This window comes from Schistocerca gregaria, chromosome 3, assembly GCF_023897955.1.
Source record: "Schistocerca gregaria isolate iqSchGreg1 chromosome 3, iqSchGreg1.2, whole genome shotgun sequence".
In the NCBI taxonomy this organism is placed as follows: Eukaryota; Metazoa; Arthropoda; class Insecta; order Orthoptera; family Acrididae; genus Schistocerca; species Schistocerca gregaria.
In genome coordinates, this window is record NC_064922.1 from 272,180,688 (window position 1) to 272,200,388 (window position 19,701).

General features: G+C 37.2%; 1 protein-coding gene across 5 annotated transcripts in view; it reads right to left on the reverse strand.

The window, feature by feature from the left end:
• LOC126354661 (myosin-11-like) overlaps positions 1-19,701 on the reverse strand; it is a 273,554-nt gene that overhangs the window by 250,256 nt on the left and 3,597 nt on the right. The gene's annotated exons all lie outside the window — the stretch shown is intronic.

Consider the following 19,701-nt stretch of genomic DNA (forward strand, 5'->3'; position numbering starts at 1 on the left):
GGTGCCTTTGACAGTAATTGTGGGAAAATCCCTCTATCCGTCCATGTGGTTTCCTGACCTGAAATGTTCATGTCACTTCAGTTTCTCTAGAGCCTGAGTTTGACTTGTAAAGAAATAAGGACATTTGGTCCTACAACTGGTACAGTCATTATGTCTAGGTGCATTTCAACAGACGAAAACTGACATAATTTTTCTATGAAAATAGATGTCTGACAGGCTGACAATTACTGTTTCTTGTAAATTGGTTGACAACTACCTTTACATGATACAATGCACACTATAATCATCTGTTGAGTCATTCCATGTCAAATCAACACACTTTAAATAAAAATTTTATCGCACCCTCTTAGATTTTGCTGAAAGTTGGTATACTTATAGTGGCTGCTGAAACTAAAAAAAATACCAAATTTCAGTTTTTTTACCTCAAACCATTCCTGAAATATGGTCATGTAAACTTTTCAAAAACTGGCCAAAAATGTGTGAATGGACTTTTTTTAGATTGTGCTAGGAGCTGCCCTAATTGAGCTAGAGAACTGGGAAAGGTGTCATTTTGCAGCATTTTTGATGCTCTTTCCAGTGATAAACAAAAAAACATAGCTTCTAATTAATAATCTTTTTGAAAATGGTAATTAATATTTTGATTTAATTTTTTTACAAAAAGTACATAATTGAAAATTTTCAAAATATTTCCATAACTACTTCATACTGTTGTAAATCACGTGGCAAAATATAAATGTGGGATGATGATGGGTTCATTGATAAAAAAAATATTCCAGACTCTTGTTTTTCACTAACAGCCCTAGTTTGACTAAACTGAGCTTTAAGGTAGTGCGTCAGTAGAGGACCGTGTACTTATCCTGCACATGTAGATGTCCTGTGGGTATCAGTTTTGGATGTTCTCACAAAAGTGAATCCATTTACTCCGACAGGGAGAACATATATTCTTAATGAAAGTGTAGTAACCAAACCCAATCAGCTTTATTAAAATGTAATATGTGAAGTTCCAAGACAATTTATTGGGAAACTGTTTTCAACTCAAAACTTAATTTTTGTCTCAGGTTAGTGTTAATGTATATTTTATAAAAAGTTGTTTCAAAATTATTGTTAGTACCTACAGTGTTAAATTTGGATGTACAGATACCTATTGCTCAAAAACAAGCATTACGTATTTAATTTGTTTAATAGTTCCATTTTAAACATCATGGACCAGAACTATTATGTAAATACTTGTACGTATTCATACTTTATTTCAGTTTGTAGTTAAAGCTCAATTTCTTGTTTTTGTTATATCGGTTAATATACTGTTAGTGAAGTTGTATGAAATTAAAATAAGCAATCAACTTAATTATAAAATATGCTGATGAGTTTTGGTTTAATAAGGTGCTGTTTTGATATTTCTAATACTTTTTTACTTACCTTTCAGTATATTTTAAAGAAATTCCTGTTTGTTAAAGGTCAATTTGGTCAAACTAGGGCTGTTAGTGAGAAACAAGAGTCCGGAATAATTTTTTTAACAATGAACCCATCATCATCCCACATTTATATCTTGCCATGTGATTTACAACAGTATGAAGTAGTTATGGAAATATTTTGAAAATTTTCAATTATGTACTTTTTGTAAAAAAATTAAATCAAAATATTAATTACCATTTTCAAAAAGATTATTAATTACAAGCCACTTGAAATAATTTTGTTACATGTACTTAATGGAATAGTCCTTGGAACTTCATATGCATTGTCATCTCAGACCTGCCTCTTGGTTAATTTTGAAAATGTGACTTTTTTTTTGTTGTAATTTTCACATTTGACTTTATGGTGTTTAGCAAATATATTGATGCATGAGAAAGTACTTCTCATAGTGTGAGCATTATAACACTTAGATGATCCGCCCAAAGAGGCATCTCACTTTGTTTATACTTCAACATGGGATTACAGTAATTCAATATGATATTTGTGTACCTTATTTCTATATTTTCATGTTTATGTACTAATTTATGTTTAAGCAGCAACAGATATCAGAGGAACACAGTAATGCTGTACCTCACTTTAGTTTTTCCATGTTTATGTCTCAGATATGTCACAGATTTCAATATTTTCATATTTATTTAATTAATTATGTTTGATTAAACCCAGATATTAGAGGGAATGCTTGTAAGTCAGCTGGTAGTATCTAGCATTTGTTACTTGAATTAACCAACACAGTGTTATACATGTCATTTACTCTGTCTTGCAGAATGCTAATTGTACACCCTTCATTGATCAGTCAATAGAGAATGTTGGAGTTAATTTTCGGGGACTGGGAAGGTGAAGCTGTGGCAAGTCCGTTCTGTAGGGAATGCTGAACACTCTTCTCCCTCTGGTGCCACAGTGAAGTACTGGAACAGGGGGTCCTGGGTACGGGGGTTTCCTGTCTTTGGGGTCGGTCATCTTTTCTTCTTCAACACCAACACTCCAAATCTTCTATTTCATTTCTTACTTCTCATCCAAGTACCAAGCTATCCTTCCCTCTCGCCACATGCATATGTCTCTATTGCTGAGACCCTTCTCATTCACCATGTCGGCTTTATTAAGCGACTAAAGCCTATTTTATAGGAGGATCCTGGGAACAAGCTAGCATTTCTGCATTAATTAATGAAACTATGCTCTGTCTTAATATATTATTTTGTTGTGTGTTGCCACTCAAGTGGTGAACATCTACTTATGTATTTTTTCCTTTTCTGCCATAAACCAACACTCGAAATTGTGAGCACTTACTGATATGCAAGTATGCTCTGTCACTATTGTCATGACGAATGGCTTGCTTTTAATATTCTCTGTCACATAATTATGTTTCACGTGTAATGCCTTTCAAATCTGTGGGGTCTGTCATCTTTTCTTCTTCAACACTCCAAACCTTCAATTTCATTTCTTACTTCTCATCAGAGTACCAAGCCATCCTTCCATCTGTCCACATCCATATGCCTCTGTTGCTGAGATCCTTCTAATTTACCATGTCAACACTCGTCATTGTTGACTAAAGCCTATTGCTCAAACCAACCTACCAATGTATAAAGCCTATGCATATTTTTGTCATGATTTATGATTCATTTATTGTGTATTCAAACCCAAGTGGTGAAAACATACCTGTGTATAAGGCCCAACCAATATGATGTATTCCTCACTTATAGTGTCACTCAGAGTAATATGTAACTGTGCTCTTACGTATCATTCTGTTATACGATAACACTTACTGTGAAAGGAAAAGGACGGGGAAGTGAAAATTCGGAAGTGTATGGACAAATAAAAAATAGTGAGACTGGTCATTGGTCTGACATTTCAGCCTATAAAGCAGTCTGTGTACTGCAAACTTCAAGATTTTCTATAAAGCAGTCTGTGTACTGCAAAATTCAAGATTCTCTATGAAGCAGTCTACATACTGCAAACTTCAAGATTATCCATAAAGCAGTATGCGTACTGCAGACATCAATACTATTTATATTTATGTAAAGTACAGGGATTAGTGAATTTACACTTAGGAATTTTACAGTTAAGAAATAACTTGTTATTTCCTTGTACTATTGAGTAATAATTTTTGCATAATGCTCCATATTAATTTACATATTTAATCAAACACAGGGTTTGTCTCATACCACAAGTAAAATGCTTGCTCTCCAATTTATTGTAAAAATGTGTACTGTTATGTAGATCTGTCAGAAAAGGTTTTGTTCAACTTTCAGTTGCACAAATCCTTTTGGGGGTTGTTGAGACGTAACAGTCTAAGTGGACCCATTTGAAAATGTAAATTTTAACCATAAACAGTAAACAGTAATTTCTGACAAAGAAGTGAATGCAAATATGTACTTGTGAAAAAGTTATGAAGAAAATAATTACAGAATCTTCATTACACTAATGTGTAAAAGTCCATTAATCAGTAGGAACATTTTATATGGTATGAATCTTCTGTGATTAGTAAATATAACACGTGTATTGTTAACACTTGATACCTAAGCGTTTATACATGCTTCAATTAATGTATACACTAGAATTCACTCATGTGTTTAATATATAAGAGTCAAGGTAATTCTTGAAATGAGTCATTTGTTTTAGAATGAGAATTTTAATTGTAATTTAATCAAAAAATAATTTTAAGCAATGCCGAGGATTGTTCAGGATTGTTAAGAAAGTACAAATAGTTACAGCCATTTTGGCAGGGGAAGTCAGTCTGGTTTTGGTTTTCGAGCAGTAACCATGTAGCTGCATCATTTGTATTGTAAGTATGTTACCAATTGTTTCCATTATGTAAAGATGCTCTGATTTTGAAATTACAATAAATAACTTCTAGAAATTAAATACATGATTAAATATTCATTTATCTTTACGGTTAATATTAACAGCAACTGAAAGAAACCAGGACTATGGCTGTGACAGATGGTCTACAATGATGAGTATAAGGCATTAAATTAAACTTATTCATAGATTTAAAAAATTAAAAAATAAAAATATGCATTGATATTGAAATTGCAAAAAATAACTTCTAGAAATTAAATACATGATTAAATATTCATTTAACTTTATAATTAATATTTACAGTAACGGAAAGAAACCAGGGCTACAGCTGCGACAGATGGTCTGCAATGATGAGTATGTTGTTGTTGTTGTTTTGGTCTTCAGTCCTGAGACTGGTTTGATACAGCTCTCCATGTTACTCTATCCTGTGCAAGCTTCTTCATCTCCCAGTACCTACTGCAGCCTACATCCTTCTGGATCTGCTTAGGGTATTCATCTCTTGGTCTCCCTCTACGATTTTTACCCTCCACGCTGCCCTCCAGAACTAAATTGGTGATCCCTTGATACCTCAGAACATGTCCTACCAACCGATCCCTTCTCCCCAATTCTATTCAATACCTCATCATTAGTTATGTGATCTACCCATCTAATCTTCAGCATTCTTCCTCCTGTAGAACCACATTTTGAAAGCTTCTATTCTCTTCTTGTCTAAACTATTTATCGTCCATGTTTCACTTCCACATATGGCTACACTCCATACAAATACTTTCAAAAATGACTTCCTGACACTTAAATCAATACTCGACGTTAACAAATTTCTCTTCTTCAGAAACTCTTTCCTTGCCATTGCCAATCTACATTTTATATCCTCTATAATTCGACCATCATCAGTTATTTTGCTCCCCAAATAGTAAAACTCCTTTACTACTTTAAGTGTCTCATTTCCTAATATAATTCCCTCAGCATCACCAGAATTAATTCGTCTACATTCCATTATCCTAGTTTTGCTTTTGTTGATGTTCATCTTATACCCTCCTTTCAAGACACTGTCCATTCCGTTCAACTGCTCTTCCAAGTCCTTTGCTGCCTCTGACAGAATTACAATGTCATCGGTGAACCTCAAGGTTTTTATTTCTTCTCCATGCATTTTAATATCTACTCCGAACTTTTCTTTTGTTTCCTTTACTGCTTGCTCAATATACAGATTGAATAGCATCGGGGAGAGGCTACAATCCTGTCTCACTCCCTTCCCTTTCATGTCCCTCAACTCTTACAACTGTCATCTGCTTTCTGTACAAATTGTAAATAGCCTTTCGCTCCCTGTATTTTACCCCTGCCACCTTCAGAATTTGAAAGAGAGTATTCTAGTCAACATTGTTAAAAGCTTACTCCAAGTCTACAGATGCTATAAACGTAGGTTTGCCTTCCAACATTTCTATGCAATCCAAACTGATCTTCCCCGAGGTCGGCTTCTACCAGTTTTTCCATTCATCTGTAAAGAATTTGCATTAGTATTTTGCAGCTGTGACTTATTAAACTGATAGTTCTGTAATTTTCACATCTGTCAACACCTGCTTTCTTTGGGATTGGAATTATTATATTCTTCTTGAAGTCTGAGGGAACTTCGCCTCTCTCATACATCTTGCTCACCAGATGGTAGAGTTTTGTCAGGACTGGCTCTCCCAAGGCTGTCAGTAGTTCTAATGGAATGTTGTCTACTCCTGGGACCTTGTTCCGACTTAGGTCTTTCAGTGCTCTGTCAAACTCTTCACACAGTATCATATCTCCCATTTCATCTTCATCTACCTCCCTTTCCATTTCCATAATATTGTCCTCAAAAATGTCACCCCTGTATAGACCTTCTATATACTCCTTCCACCTTTCTGCTTTCCCTTCTTTGCTTAGAACTGGGTTTCCATCTGAGCTCTTGAAATTCATGCAAGTGGTTCTCTTTTCTCCAAAGGTATCTTTAATTTTCCTGTAGGCAGTATCTATCTTACCCCTAGTGAGATAAGCCTCTACATCCTTACATTTGTCCTCTAGCCATCCCTGCTTAGCCATTTTGCACTTCCTGTCGTTCTCATTTTTTAGACATTTGTATTCCTTTTTGCCTGCTTCATTTACTGCATTTTTATATTTTCTCCTTTCATCAATTAAATTCAGTATCTCTTCTGTTACCCAAGGATTTCTACTAGCCATCGTCTTTTTACCTACTTTATCCTCTGCTGCCTTCACTATTTCATTCCTCAAAGATACCCATTCTTCTTCTATTGTATTTCTTTTCCCCATTCCTGTCAATAGTTCCCTTATGCTCTCCGTGAAACTCTGCACAACTTCTGGTTATTTCAGTTTATCCAGGTCCCATCTCCTTAAATTCCCTCCTTTTTGCAGTTTCTTCAGTTTTAATCTACAGTTCATAACCAATGGATTGTGGTCAGAGTCCACATCTGCCCACATGATGAGTATACTATATTAAATTAAACTTATTCACAGATATGTTTTACAATTATGTAAGTAAAATTTTTGTTAATGAATGAGATAATCTCTCCCTACAAAAATGACAAAAAAATTATAAGGAAAAAAGACTCATTTTGCATAACAGACATATGTATACTTCGATGTCAAAGAAAAATTTTCTATTGATAAAATTTGTTTTAAAAAGCTTTGTGTACTTCACCTAAAATAATGTGATTCTGAAAACAGTTGTGGAATGCATGAGTATATATAGGCATTTATCACCAACTGCCTGCTGTGGGGAAAAAAAAACAGTGACCTTTTAGAGAAACTTGTTTCCAATTTGAAAAATGAGGAAGACCTGCTGCATTGCTGTTCTCAGTGTTCTGAAGGATACAAACCACATAATTTTTTACTAAAGCTGAAATCCTTAAATTATCTCAAAATGTTATTTTCAAGCAATAGATCGAAAGTGACTGACCTACACTGGAAACATTGATGAAGACAATCAATGAATTTATTGTGTCTCTTGCACAAAAACTTCAGAACTTGACACAATATCATTACATATAAAAATCCCAGAGTCGTTACCAGTACATAAAATCAAGCACCCAAATACTCCCTGTAGCTTCATACATCATTATAGTGGATTTTGTACAAAACTGTACATGTTTACATCAGGATGCCATAAAAGGATTTCATCGGAAAAACATTCCAAGTTTTGTTGTGTACCGTATTATAAAACAGAGGACTGTATTAAGTTCATGTCATTGTTTTATCATTTAGCTACAAAATAGCTGGTCAGCAACTGGAAGCAGTTAATTCCATAAATTATCTGGGAGTAGGCATTAGGAGTGATTTAAAATGGAATGATCATATAAAGTTGATCGTCGGTAAAGCAGATTCCAGACTGAGATTCATTGGAAGAATCCTAAGGAAATGCAATCCGAAAACAAAGGAAGTAGGTTACAGTACGCTTGAATACTGCTCAGCAGTGTGGGATCCGTACCAGATAGGGTTGATAGAAGAGATAGAGAAGATCCAACGGAGCGCAGCGCGCTTCATTACAGAATCATTTAGTAATCCTGAAAGCGTTACGGAGATGATAGATAAACTGAAATGGAAGACTCTGCAGGAGAGATGCTCAGTAGCTCGGTGCGGGCTTTTGTTAAAGTTTCGAGAACATACCTTCACCGAAGAGTCAAGCAGTATATTGCTCCCTCCTAAGTATATCTCGCGAAGAGACCATGAGGATAAAATCAGAGAGATTAGAGCCCACACAGAATCATACCGAGAATCGTTCTTTCCATGAACAATACGAGACTGGAATAGAAGGAAGAACCGATAGAGGTACTCAGGGTACCCTCCACCACACACCGTCAGGTGGCTTGCGGAGTATGGATGTAGATGTAGATGTAGCTGTAACTGGTTGTTAGCAGCATTATATAAAAACATTCTATATTTTCCACGAAATTGTTCTCACCTATATACTGGAAGAAATGCCACACATCCAATGTAGCATTTATTTCTGTGATGGATTTCTGCACAATATAATCATGGTATACTGTAACTGCAAAATAGAACTTTTTACCATTCTTCATGGCAGAAATGCATGTGATGGAGTTTGTGATATTATTCAACATTTAGCCACAAAGGGAAGTTTACAGCATCCACACAACAACCAGGATTTAAGTCCAAAAGATTTATTTACATTTGACAAAACTCTTGTTCTAGGGATGAAGAGATAACAAAATTCCCTTATGCATTACAAAAATGGTATGAAATGGTACTATCACTCATGGGACAAGAGTTTATCATTTTTTCAAACAACTGAATAATAAAGCATATTTCATCATGCATGGGTTTCTTAGAAGTAGATACCTTAGGGGTTGCGAAGCAACTCAAATCGCTTAATACGGGCAAGTCTTCAGGTCCAGATTGTATACCAATTAGGTTCCTTTCAGATTACACTGATACTATAGCTCCCTATTTAGCACTCATATACAACCGCTCCCTCACCGATAGATCTGTACCTACAGATTGGAAAATTGCGCAGGTCGCACCAGTGTTCAAGAAGGGTAGTAGGAGTAATCCATTTAACAACAGACCTATATCATTGACGTCGGTTTGCAGTAGGGTTTTGGAGCATATACTGTATTCAAACATTATGAACCACCTTGAAGGGAACAATCTATTGACACGTAATCAGCATGGCTTCAGAAAACATCGCTCTTGTGCAACGCAGCTAGCTCTTTATTCGCACGAAGTAATGGCCGCTATCGACAGGGGATCTCAAGTTGATTCCGTATTTCTAGATTTCCGGAAAGCTTTTGACACCGTTCCTCACAAGCGACTTCTAATCAAGCTGCGGAGCTATGGGGTATCATCTCAGTTGTGCGACTGGATTCATGATTTCCTGTCAGGAAGGTCGCAGTTCGTAGTAATAGACGGCAAATCATCGAGTAAAACTGAAGTGATATCAGGTGTTCCCCAGGGAAGCGTCCTGGGACCTCTACTGTTCCTGATCTATATAAATGACCTGGGTGACCATCTGAGCAGTTCTCTTAGACTGTTCGCAGATGATGCTGTAATTTACCGTCTAGTAAGGTCATCCGAAGACCAGTATCAGTTGCAAAGCGATTTAGAAAAGATTGCTGTATGGTGTGCCAGGTGGCAGTTGACGCTAAATAACGAAAAGTGTGAGATGATCCACATGAGTTCCAAAAGAAATCCGTTGGAATTCGATTACTCGATAAATAGTACAATTCTCAAGGCTTTCAATTCAACTAAGTACCTGGGTGTTAAAATTACGAACAACTTTAGTTGGAAGGACCACATAGATAATATTGTCGGGAAGGCGAGCCAAAGGTTGCGTTTCATTGGCAGGACACTTAGCAGATGCAACAAGTCCACTAAAGAGACAGCTTACACTACACTCGTTCGTCCTCTGTTAGAATATTGCTGCGCGGTGTGGGATCCTTACCAGGTGGGATTGACGGAGGACATCGAAAGGGTGCAAAAAAGGGCAGCTCGTTTTGTATTATCGCGTTACAGGGGAGAGAGTGTGGCAGATATGATACACGAGTTGGGATGGAAGTCATTACAGCATAGACGTTTTTCGTCGCGGCGAGACATTCTTACGAAATTTCAGTCACCAACTTTCTCTTCCGAATGCGAAAATATTTTGTTGAGCCCAACCTACATAGGTAGGAATGATCATCAAAATAAAATAAGAGAAATCAGAGCTCGAACAGAAAGGTTTAGGTGTTCGTTTTTCCCGCTCGCTGTTCGGGAGTGGAATAGTAGAGAGAAAGTATGATTGTGGTTCGATGAACCCTCTGCCTAGCACTTAAATGTGAATTGCAGAGTAGTCATGTAGATGTAGATCTACTAAAGTCATACGATTTCCTCTTTGGCTTCAAAACAAAGCTGCTATAACTTTTAAAGAAGAATTTTCATTGCAGCTTGGTAAGATAACCAATGATGATTTGGAAAAATTTTGGAGATCAATGAAGAATATAGAAACCCAGAGGTCAAATTCATGAGACAAATTGGACCTCCCTTAGTTTATTCACAGCCACTTCATTCAGACATTTGATGGATCCCTTATTAAATAATTTTAATGACTTTGCTTGCCCCTAGCTTGAGGACAAGCACACTCACTTATATAATTTTGGATCAGCCACAATATCCTACAATGATGACTTTTTTTAAAAGACTGAACACTTTTTATAACATGAGGAAGCCAAAACAGTCTTTGATCATGAATCTGTCTATTTGATTCAATAACCAGTTTGGATCATAATCAGGTTGATCTGTCTCCTTATACATAGCAAAAGAAACAAATACAACCCTTAGCAAATGATTGGCATCTTTACAAAATAAAAAAAATAAAAACATGATAAAACTGTAATGAACACTCGTGGCCCTTGATGTAAAGCCATTATTAGCGCTGTTTGATGTTACAGATCATGCTACTCTACCAAATAAGTTGTTCTTAAACAGCAATAGGGAAAGGATGATTGCTATTCACCACACAGATGAGATACTGAGTCACAAAGAGGCACAATGAAAAAGAATGCTGAAATATTTAAGTTCACGGGCAAAGTCCTTCTTTCAAAATAGAAAACACACATACATTTACACACTGCCAATGTCTCCACATGCTGCGGACTGTCTGCTCACTTCAGAAGGTGTCGTATTTGGGCCCTAGTACTCGGTGACAACAGAGGCCACATGTGTGTGAGTTGTGCTTGTGTCAATGTGTGTGTTTTCTACATCTGATGAAAGACTTAAGCTGGCAGGCGAATATATCTAGCTTTCTTTTTCACTGTGCCTGTCAGCAAGTCTCTCCTCTATGTGGTGAGTAGCAATCTATTCACTTCATATTGTTGGTACTTTCCAGACAGTATAAGTCACAGAGAAAAAGTTTTCTTTGGTGACAGCTACATCACTTCACTAAGAAAACACCAGAAATCCTAACAGCAAATGAAACTCTCAATGATGTTACATTGAACATAAAGAAACACACTTTTTGGCACAAAGAGAGAAAACAACTCTGGTACACTGGGCATAGAGGATAAACCTACAGATTGAATAACAAACACAGTTTATAGGGATGAACATTAATTTTCAGTTAACATGGTTATTGGACACACAAAGATACTGGCAAAAAGAATGTCATCAGCGTGTAATGCTCTTAGGGTTGTGGTAGTAGTTTGTAACAGCCAATGTCTTGTGGTGATGTATAGTATAGTATGATGATATAGTATGATGATGATGATGATGATATAGTATGATATAGTATATACACTGCTAAGGGATTTTTTTCTGAGAATCAAAGACGCAAAACATGGACACAGTTTCAAAACTGCAGAAAAGGTCTAAAAGAATATTAACTAAATGTAGTAGTCGGCCCATTTAAATACCTATTTAAAAAGAATGGGTGACATTGCTGAACCAAATGAGTAAATATCAGTCTGTTGTGCACATCAGGAAAAGTCCAGTTTGAACGTTTGCATTTACCAAGGACAAACAAACACAAAACAGTATTTTCTACCATGAAATAAAACTATATAACAAATTGGCTACAGGAATGAAAAAGATTGTTAAAATACATCTATTTAAAAACACAACTGAAACATGTTTCATAAGAAATCCATGCTACACAATTACAGATTACTTAGAGAACTCTGAGTATATGTTAATTAATTAATTAATTTATTTATTTCAAGTTCCATAGATCCAGATCTATATGTGGACAGTTAAATAACACACAAGAAGTCAAGTTTTAAAAATTATTTAGTACATAATTACATTGAATTTATAATATGAAAGATATAAATTTGAGTAACAGAAGCTCATGAGGATTTTAAAATATGAGCTACTGTACTTTCTTTGGTAGAAATATACAGATATACATGAATTTGAGTTTAAGTTATGCTGCACATAGGATAGGAATGATACCATGCTTTGTGACTAAAAACTTCTTTTACACTATAATAACATTAATATAGTATTCACAGCCATGTTTCCAACCAGATCATTAATTATGATTTTTTTGGGGGGGAGGGGGGCATTAAAATATTGATACCACATTACAGAGTCCCTTTCTGTACCATTATCTGATTTTATTTAATGATAACATGCACCAAGTTACCTCCCAATGTTATAATTGTAGTATTAGCTACTATTTTTGAGTAAGTTGCCAGTTTTGGTAACAAAGCACATCAGGGAAAAATACATTGCACTGTTGTTGTACAGATATGAAGATTTCTAAACACGTTTCTGCACGACTGCCTTGTATGGGCTTTACTCATAATTCTTATAACTCGCATCTGTGGGTAGAATACTTTTGTTAATGGTTGGTATCCTCCAAATATTATTCCATAAGTCACAAGAGCACGGAAACAGCCAAAGTATGCTGTCTTTATTCTGCTCATCGCCCTACTGTCAGATGTAATTCTTAGGGCAAATGTTGCTGTGCTTAATCTTTTGCACAGGTCTTGAATATGGTAGTGCCACCTCAGTTTGCTGTCTATTTGCACACCCAAAAATCTGGAGGACTCAACCTTTAAGATCTCATGCTCACCCATTTTATGATTTATTTCATTTGAAACATTAGTACTAGATGAGAAATGAACATAATTTACTTTTTTAGACTAACTGAAAAAACCGTTAATTTCATATCAGTTTACCACATCTGTAAATGACTTACATACTATCTCACTTAATATATTTCCTGAAGGATTATTAACTGACATATTAGTGTCACCAGCAAACATGGTGACCTTCACATGTTCTGTGCATAGTAGCAAATCATTTAAAAATATCAGAAAAAGCAGTGGGCCAAATACTGGGCCTTACGGCACGCCAAGAACAATGGAGCCCTAGTATAAACCTACGACGTCACCATGCATTCCTTCCTTGATTACTTTCTGCTTTCTACCACATAGGCGCCACCTGCCTACTATTCCACTCATTCCTATGGTTTTAACTTTGTTTAGCAGAATATGGTGACTAACAGTGTCAAAAGCTTTTGAAAGGTCGCAAAATATTCCATCCGTCATCATATTCTCATTTATGGATTCCAACATATTGTCAACAAATGCATGTACTGCATCCTCTATTGGTACCCCTTTCTAAAAGCCAAACTGGCTATTGCTGAGGATGTTGTATTTACTAAGATACCCGATCATTTTGCGAAATTATTTTCTCAGTACCTTAAAAAACCTGGGAGTAATGAAAATGGTTGATAGTTTGCAGCATCTGTCTTTTCTCTCTTCTTATAAATTGGTCATATATGTCCATATCTTAATCTATCAGGTTCTACTCTTGCCTCTAGTGACATATTAAAAATATGGTAAAGGACTTTACTTACTTCTCTACAGAAATATTTCAATCATTACTGGAAATGTTTTTGACTTCAGCACAATTTTTAATTTTTTAAGGCAGAATTATTTTTCCTATTTCCTTCAGTGGCAATTTCCAAACATGCACGTCATATATTTTAGTAGTAACATTTTTATGTAAGAATTCTGTAAGCACATTTACAGAACACAAGCACCCAGCTGGATTTGTAATTGTCACAAAGTTGTGTCAAGACAAGCAATTGAGCATGTAGCTGAAAGTGTGAACTATCTTCATATCTATGTGCCAGATGAGTTAACAGCATCTTTGTTTTGAGGGTTCTCCTTGCTTTTGTAACATCACTGTTTTCGCTCAAAAGTACTTTTCCTTGATTTATGCTGTTCATTAAAGTAATAAAGTTATAATATTTGCAACATTGGTATTCATTTGTAGATTATAGCCACCACAAGTGATGATTCCGACAATGGCAGACAATGGGCTATGAAGAGCATGATCATTTTGTCTACTAATGTGAACACTACACCTCCAAAACACTTATTGCATGTTTAGGAAGACTTTCAGACTATTCCGCAACCGGTATTAACTTCCAAGCAAATGCCAGGCACTTCACTCCACGTGCAGCTCACAGCCAGTTTACCACCAAGCCGCATCACACCTTCCACACCTCTATTAAATTCATCACACTGCAGCACATGCCACAAAGGCCTGAGCTTTGGTTCTGGCTTCTTGAGTTTTCCTTTGAGGCCTATGGCATCTCAGATGATAACATGCAATTCATCCTCACTGTTGGAGTGCTAGAATCATAAAATTCATTGCTATTATTATTGGATGTTGTGCACAAGATGACTCCTGAAGGAAAATATAAATACATCAAGAAAAAGCATACTTCAACAAGTGCACAAACCAACAAACAACCACAATCAACAAGTTCTGCAATGTCAAAACGTTGTTGACAAGGCACCTTAAGCTTTTTGACACCACCTGCGATACCTGGTTTCCATGACTCAGGTTTCTGACACCATATTCAAACAGATATGGGTGAGCAGTGGTGAAAAGAGGAGTGATTTCTGGTACCACCTCACCTTTTGACTAGCAGTTTCCGATCGCAAATCAACTTTATTGTGCTCTATCAATCAATGATGCAAGTGAGCCCCCATACTTTTTGACATTTCGCAGAGTCAAGCTGGACCTTTTGTTTCTTTCCACTGTAGGAAGCATGTTTCTGATGTAACTCATGACCTCATATTTTCTGGAACTAAATGACCATTCATATAGTAAGAGATAGATATGTTTGGCTGGGGACGTGATGTGATTGTCATTTATGGGTCAAGACATGCTTGTCTTGTCAGTTGGCCAAAGTTGTACACCATGCCCACATGCCTCTCTGTTCCTTTTGAGAACCAACAGGCCACTTTTCTCATATAGACCTTGTAGTGCCATTTCCTCCTGTGCAAGGATACAGATATATCCCCACAGCCACTGATAGCCTTAGTTGCTAGGTCACAGCCATGGCTATTATGGACATTTCTACAGAGACAGTTGTGCAAGCTTTTTAACAATACGGATTTCAAGGTTTGGGTGCTCAAAAGATGTAACAATAGATCAAGGCTGACAATTTGAGACTTTGCTGTTCAACCAACTAGCTGCTTTCATGGATTCACTCATCATTGTTCTACCAGCTACCATGTGGTAGGCAACAGCATGACAGGATGCTGGTACAGACACTGAAATCAGTGTTAATGTGTTACAAGCCTTCCTGGTTGATAGCACACAGGTATTACTTGGGTGGGTAAATCCCTGACACTTCCAGCAGATTTTTTTCCACATTCTTGCTCACTGGAGCTACAAATGAGGAACTGCACTGCATTTCTAAGCTTCAAGAGCAGCTCACTGTACAAACCATGTAGACGTAGTCAAACACCCTTGTAACCACCATACACCAGACACTTTCCAGTTTTAGAAAGAGATGCTCACACAATGACAATGCTATTCGTTAACATCAAGCCAAACAGCATACCTGCTTTCATTGGATGATAATGCGCAACAGCTGCCACTCCATTGCCCAATACCTGCTCCCTGATCTTTCCCTACTGACCAGGTTCCCATGCTGCCAGGCCAACTGTCTCCCTGTCATCATTGTCAATGGAGTCTGCCACTGCACATTCTCAAACCTGGACAAGCACTTCTCCTCTTAATGAGCGTACACAGACATCAATACTGGCACCAGTTTGCATGAGAGTGGGCAAGATACTTCAACACAAGTATCCTTTCATTCCAGGAGCTTCACTCTAAAGGAGTGGCCTGTGTGGCAACGCAAACAGTTTAACAAGTAGTGGACCACATGATGGATGAGTAAACATAATCTTTGTTTGTATGTTCTCCTTACTTTTGTAACATCTCTCTGTTTCTCCTCAAGAGTATTTTTTCCTCAATTTACACTGTTCATTAAAGTAATAAATTTATAATACAACGTCTGTTCAAAAAATTCCAGAACATTCGTAATTTCACATCAATGGTGTGTAGTAGCAAAATGCGGTTGGCATCTCTGCACGCACTTGTATTAAATCAGTAAATGCTAGAAGTTTCATTGTTGTAATCTGTTAGTTATTGTTCAGTCTTGAATTGAGTAGAACAATGTGTCAAACAGTTTTTGAATTTCGAGAGATGGCAGAGTTAGAAGAGCAATGCATCTGCATTAATTTTTGTGTGAAAATTGAGGAAACATATACAGAGACACGCTGAAAGATGCAGGAAGCCAACAGTGATCAACACTTAAGCCATACTTGGTGTTACAAATTGTTCACATGGCCTAAAAAGGAAGTTGAATATGACCCTTATTCAGGACACCCCTTGATGTCTACTGACAATACTCATGTCTGGAACATCAACAAAATTGTGTATGCCAATCAAAGACTGATTGTCCAAGAGATTGCAGAAGAATGTAACATTTCAGTTGGATCATGTCATGAAATCCTGACACATCATCTTGGAATGAATTGTGTTGCCCCCAAGTTCATCCCACTGCTCATGAGTCAAGACCACAAAGACCTTCCCTCGCAATCTGTGAAGAGCTTTTGGAGCACACAAATGAGAACAAGATGTCCCTTAAAAGAATCATACTGGTGATGAGATGTGGGTCTAAGGCTATGATGTTGAGACCAAGGTTCAGTCTCCGCAACTGGTCAGGGTAGGTTCTCCAAGATCAAAAACAATAATCATGTTAGGTCGAATGTCAAAACCGTGCTGATAATTTTCTTTAACTTTGAAAGATCAGTTCATCATGAATTCCTGCCACAGGGACAAACTGTTAATCAATGGTACTATCAGGACATCTGCAAGAAAATGTGAGAAGGAAACGGCCTGAAATGTGGTGAGACAATTCGTGGCTTTTGTGTCAGGATAATGCACTTGCATATTCATCCCAGTTGGTGCACAATTATTACACAAAAAATAAAATCGATGTGCTGCCCTCACCCTTCATACTTTCCAGACCTTAGCCCTGTAAACTTCATTTTTATTTCCAAGGTAGAAAACCTTGTTGAAAATAGGAAGATTTACAATGATAGATGAGATAAAAGAAAATTCGCAGACAGTGCTTTGCACAGTCCAGCAAGAGGAGTACCAAGACTGCTTCCAAAAATGGAAACGGCATTTGGAATTGTGTATCAATTGTGGAGAAGAGTATTTTCAAGGAGAACATGCACAATAAGCAAAAGTGTAGAAAAGCAGAATTTTTGAACAGACCTCGTATTTTTGATGTTAGTATTCAATTGTGGATTACAGTTCCCACAGAGTGACTGCTGACAATATTAGCCATAATTTTAGAATCATTCACTTTGTTGCATACATTTCTTAACCTATTGTTTCTTTGGCAGCTGAGCCATTCCCCCATTTCATTTTGCACATATTTCCATATGGTCTTAGTTTTGTTACCAGATTTATTAACTTCCTCTTTTAAGTACATACTTTCAGATTTTTGTATCACATTTCTTAACAGTTTGGCGTACACTTGATATTGTCTCATCGTTTCAGAATTGTTAACATTTTAAATGATGCATAGCATTTCGTTTTTGTTTTACATGAGATTTTTATGCCCTTAGCAATTCATGGCTTAAATGTAATGTTACACTGGTTTTCTCCGACTCTTTTCTTTGGAAACACTTCCTCAAAATACTTATAGCTTGATTAACAAGCCCATTAAATCTGAAGATAAGATCTGCTGCAATATATACACTGATCAGAACATTATGACCACCTACTTATTAGGCAGTATGCTTCGCTTTGGGATGGATAACAGCGGCAACACATCATCGAATGTAAGTAATGAGGCGTTGGTAGATCCCTGAAGGGAGTTGGCATCACATATGCACACACAAGTCACCTAATTCCCATAAATTCCACAGAGGGGAGCAATGAGCTCTGACACAACATTCAATTCCATTCTAGATTTGTTTGAGCAGATTCAGATCTGGCAAGTTGGGGGACCAAACCAACATGTCAACTGAAACTTGCCACTGTATTCCTTGGTCAACCTAATTATATTCCTGGACTTGTGACATGGTGCATTTTCTTGCTCAAAAATGCCACTGCTGTCGGGAAACATGATTGTTATGAAGGGGTGTACATGGTCTGCTAACAGTGTATGATACTCCTTGGTTATCACGGTGCCTTTAATGAACTCCACTGGACTCATGGATGTCCATGTGAATGTTTCCCAGAGCATTGTAGAGCCACCACCATCCTGTCTCCATCCTACAGTACAGGTGTCAAGGAGCTGTTCCACTGGAAGGCAATGGATTCGCATCCTCCCATCGGCATGATGAAGAAGGTATTGGGATTCAGCAGACAATGCAATGATCTGCCATAGAGCCAATGTTCAGTACCGATGTTCACGTGCCCATTTCAGTCATAGTTGTCAATGTCATGGTGTTAACATCGGAACATGCATGCGTCATCGACTGCAGAAGCCCATTGTTAGGAGTGTTCGGTACACTGTGTGTTCAGACACATTTGTACTCTACCCGGCACTGAAGTCTGATGTTAGTTCCGTCACAGTTTTCCGCTTGTCCTGTTTCAGCAGTCTGCCCAGCCTACAGTGCATGACATCTCTAATGGCGTTGGCTGCCCAACAGCACGACATCTGGACATGGTTTCCCCCTGGCTTCACCAAGTGTTGAAAATATCCACCGCAGCACTCCTTGAACATTGCACACATTTTCAGGTTCCAAATAGCTCATTCCAAGCCTGTGGGCTGTCACAATTCAGACAGATCATGTACCTTCCCCGTTCTACACACGTACAGCATACTCACTGATACTACATGCACTGTGCGCTTGACTGACTAGCAGTCATTCCTTCCCAGGCGACACTACTATCACCTGGACAATTTTACATTGATAGTTCATCAGTGGTCATAATGTGGCTGATCAGTGTACTTTAGGCCAGTGAAGTAGCTGTTGTGTCTGTGTGTATGTCTCCACTGTTTCTTTATTTATTAATCTCTCTGTTTTCCAGACGGGTTTTGGTTATTTATCTTAAGACTGAACTGAGGGCCAGCAAGAATTATGGCATCATAGTCTGAAATTGTTCCAGTTCTACTCTGTTACTACTTTCAGTCAAGAAATGTACATTAAAGTCACCTAGTTACATGATTTAAGTGCTTTGATAAGACTGCTTCACTCTGAGAAAGATTACCAGATTCTCCACAGATGCCCTAATAATTGATAATATGACAATTGATGTACTATTTGCTGTCCATGAAATGTATTTGCAGTTACAAATATGGACACCCATTAGCTGTATAATGGAATGACAATTTGTGCCAGACTGGGACTCAAACCTGAATTTTCTGTGTAACATGAGTGGTTGCCTTACTATTTGGCTATCTGAGCACGACCCAAACTTCCATATGTCAACAACCACATGTCTACACCCTGTATTCATATATCTATTATGTATATTTCCATACAGGGAAGACACTTTACATGAAAGTCACTTGCCCAGTGTCGGCTGATAAATATGGTATTTCAGTGCCTGTGTTATTCCCAATGCATGCATGTCCGAAGGAACTTTACATCGTTATCTGGAATAACACAGGTACTGCAATACCAT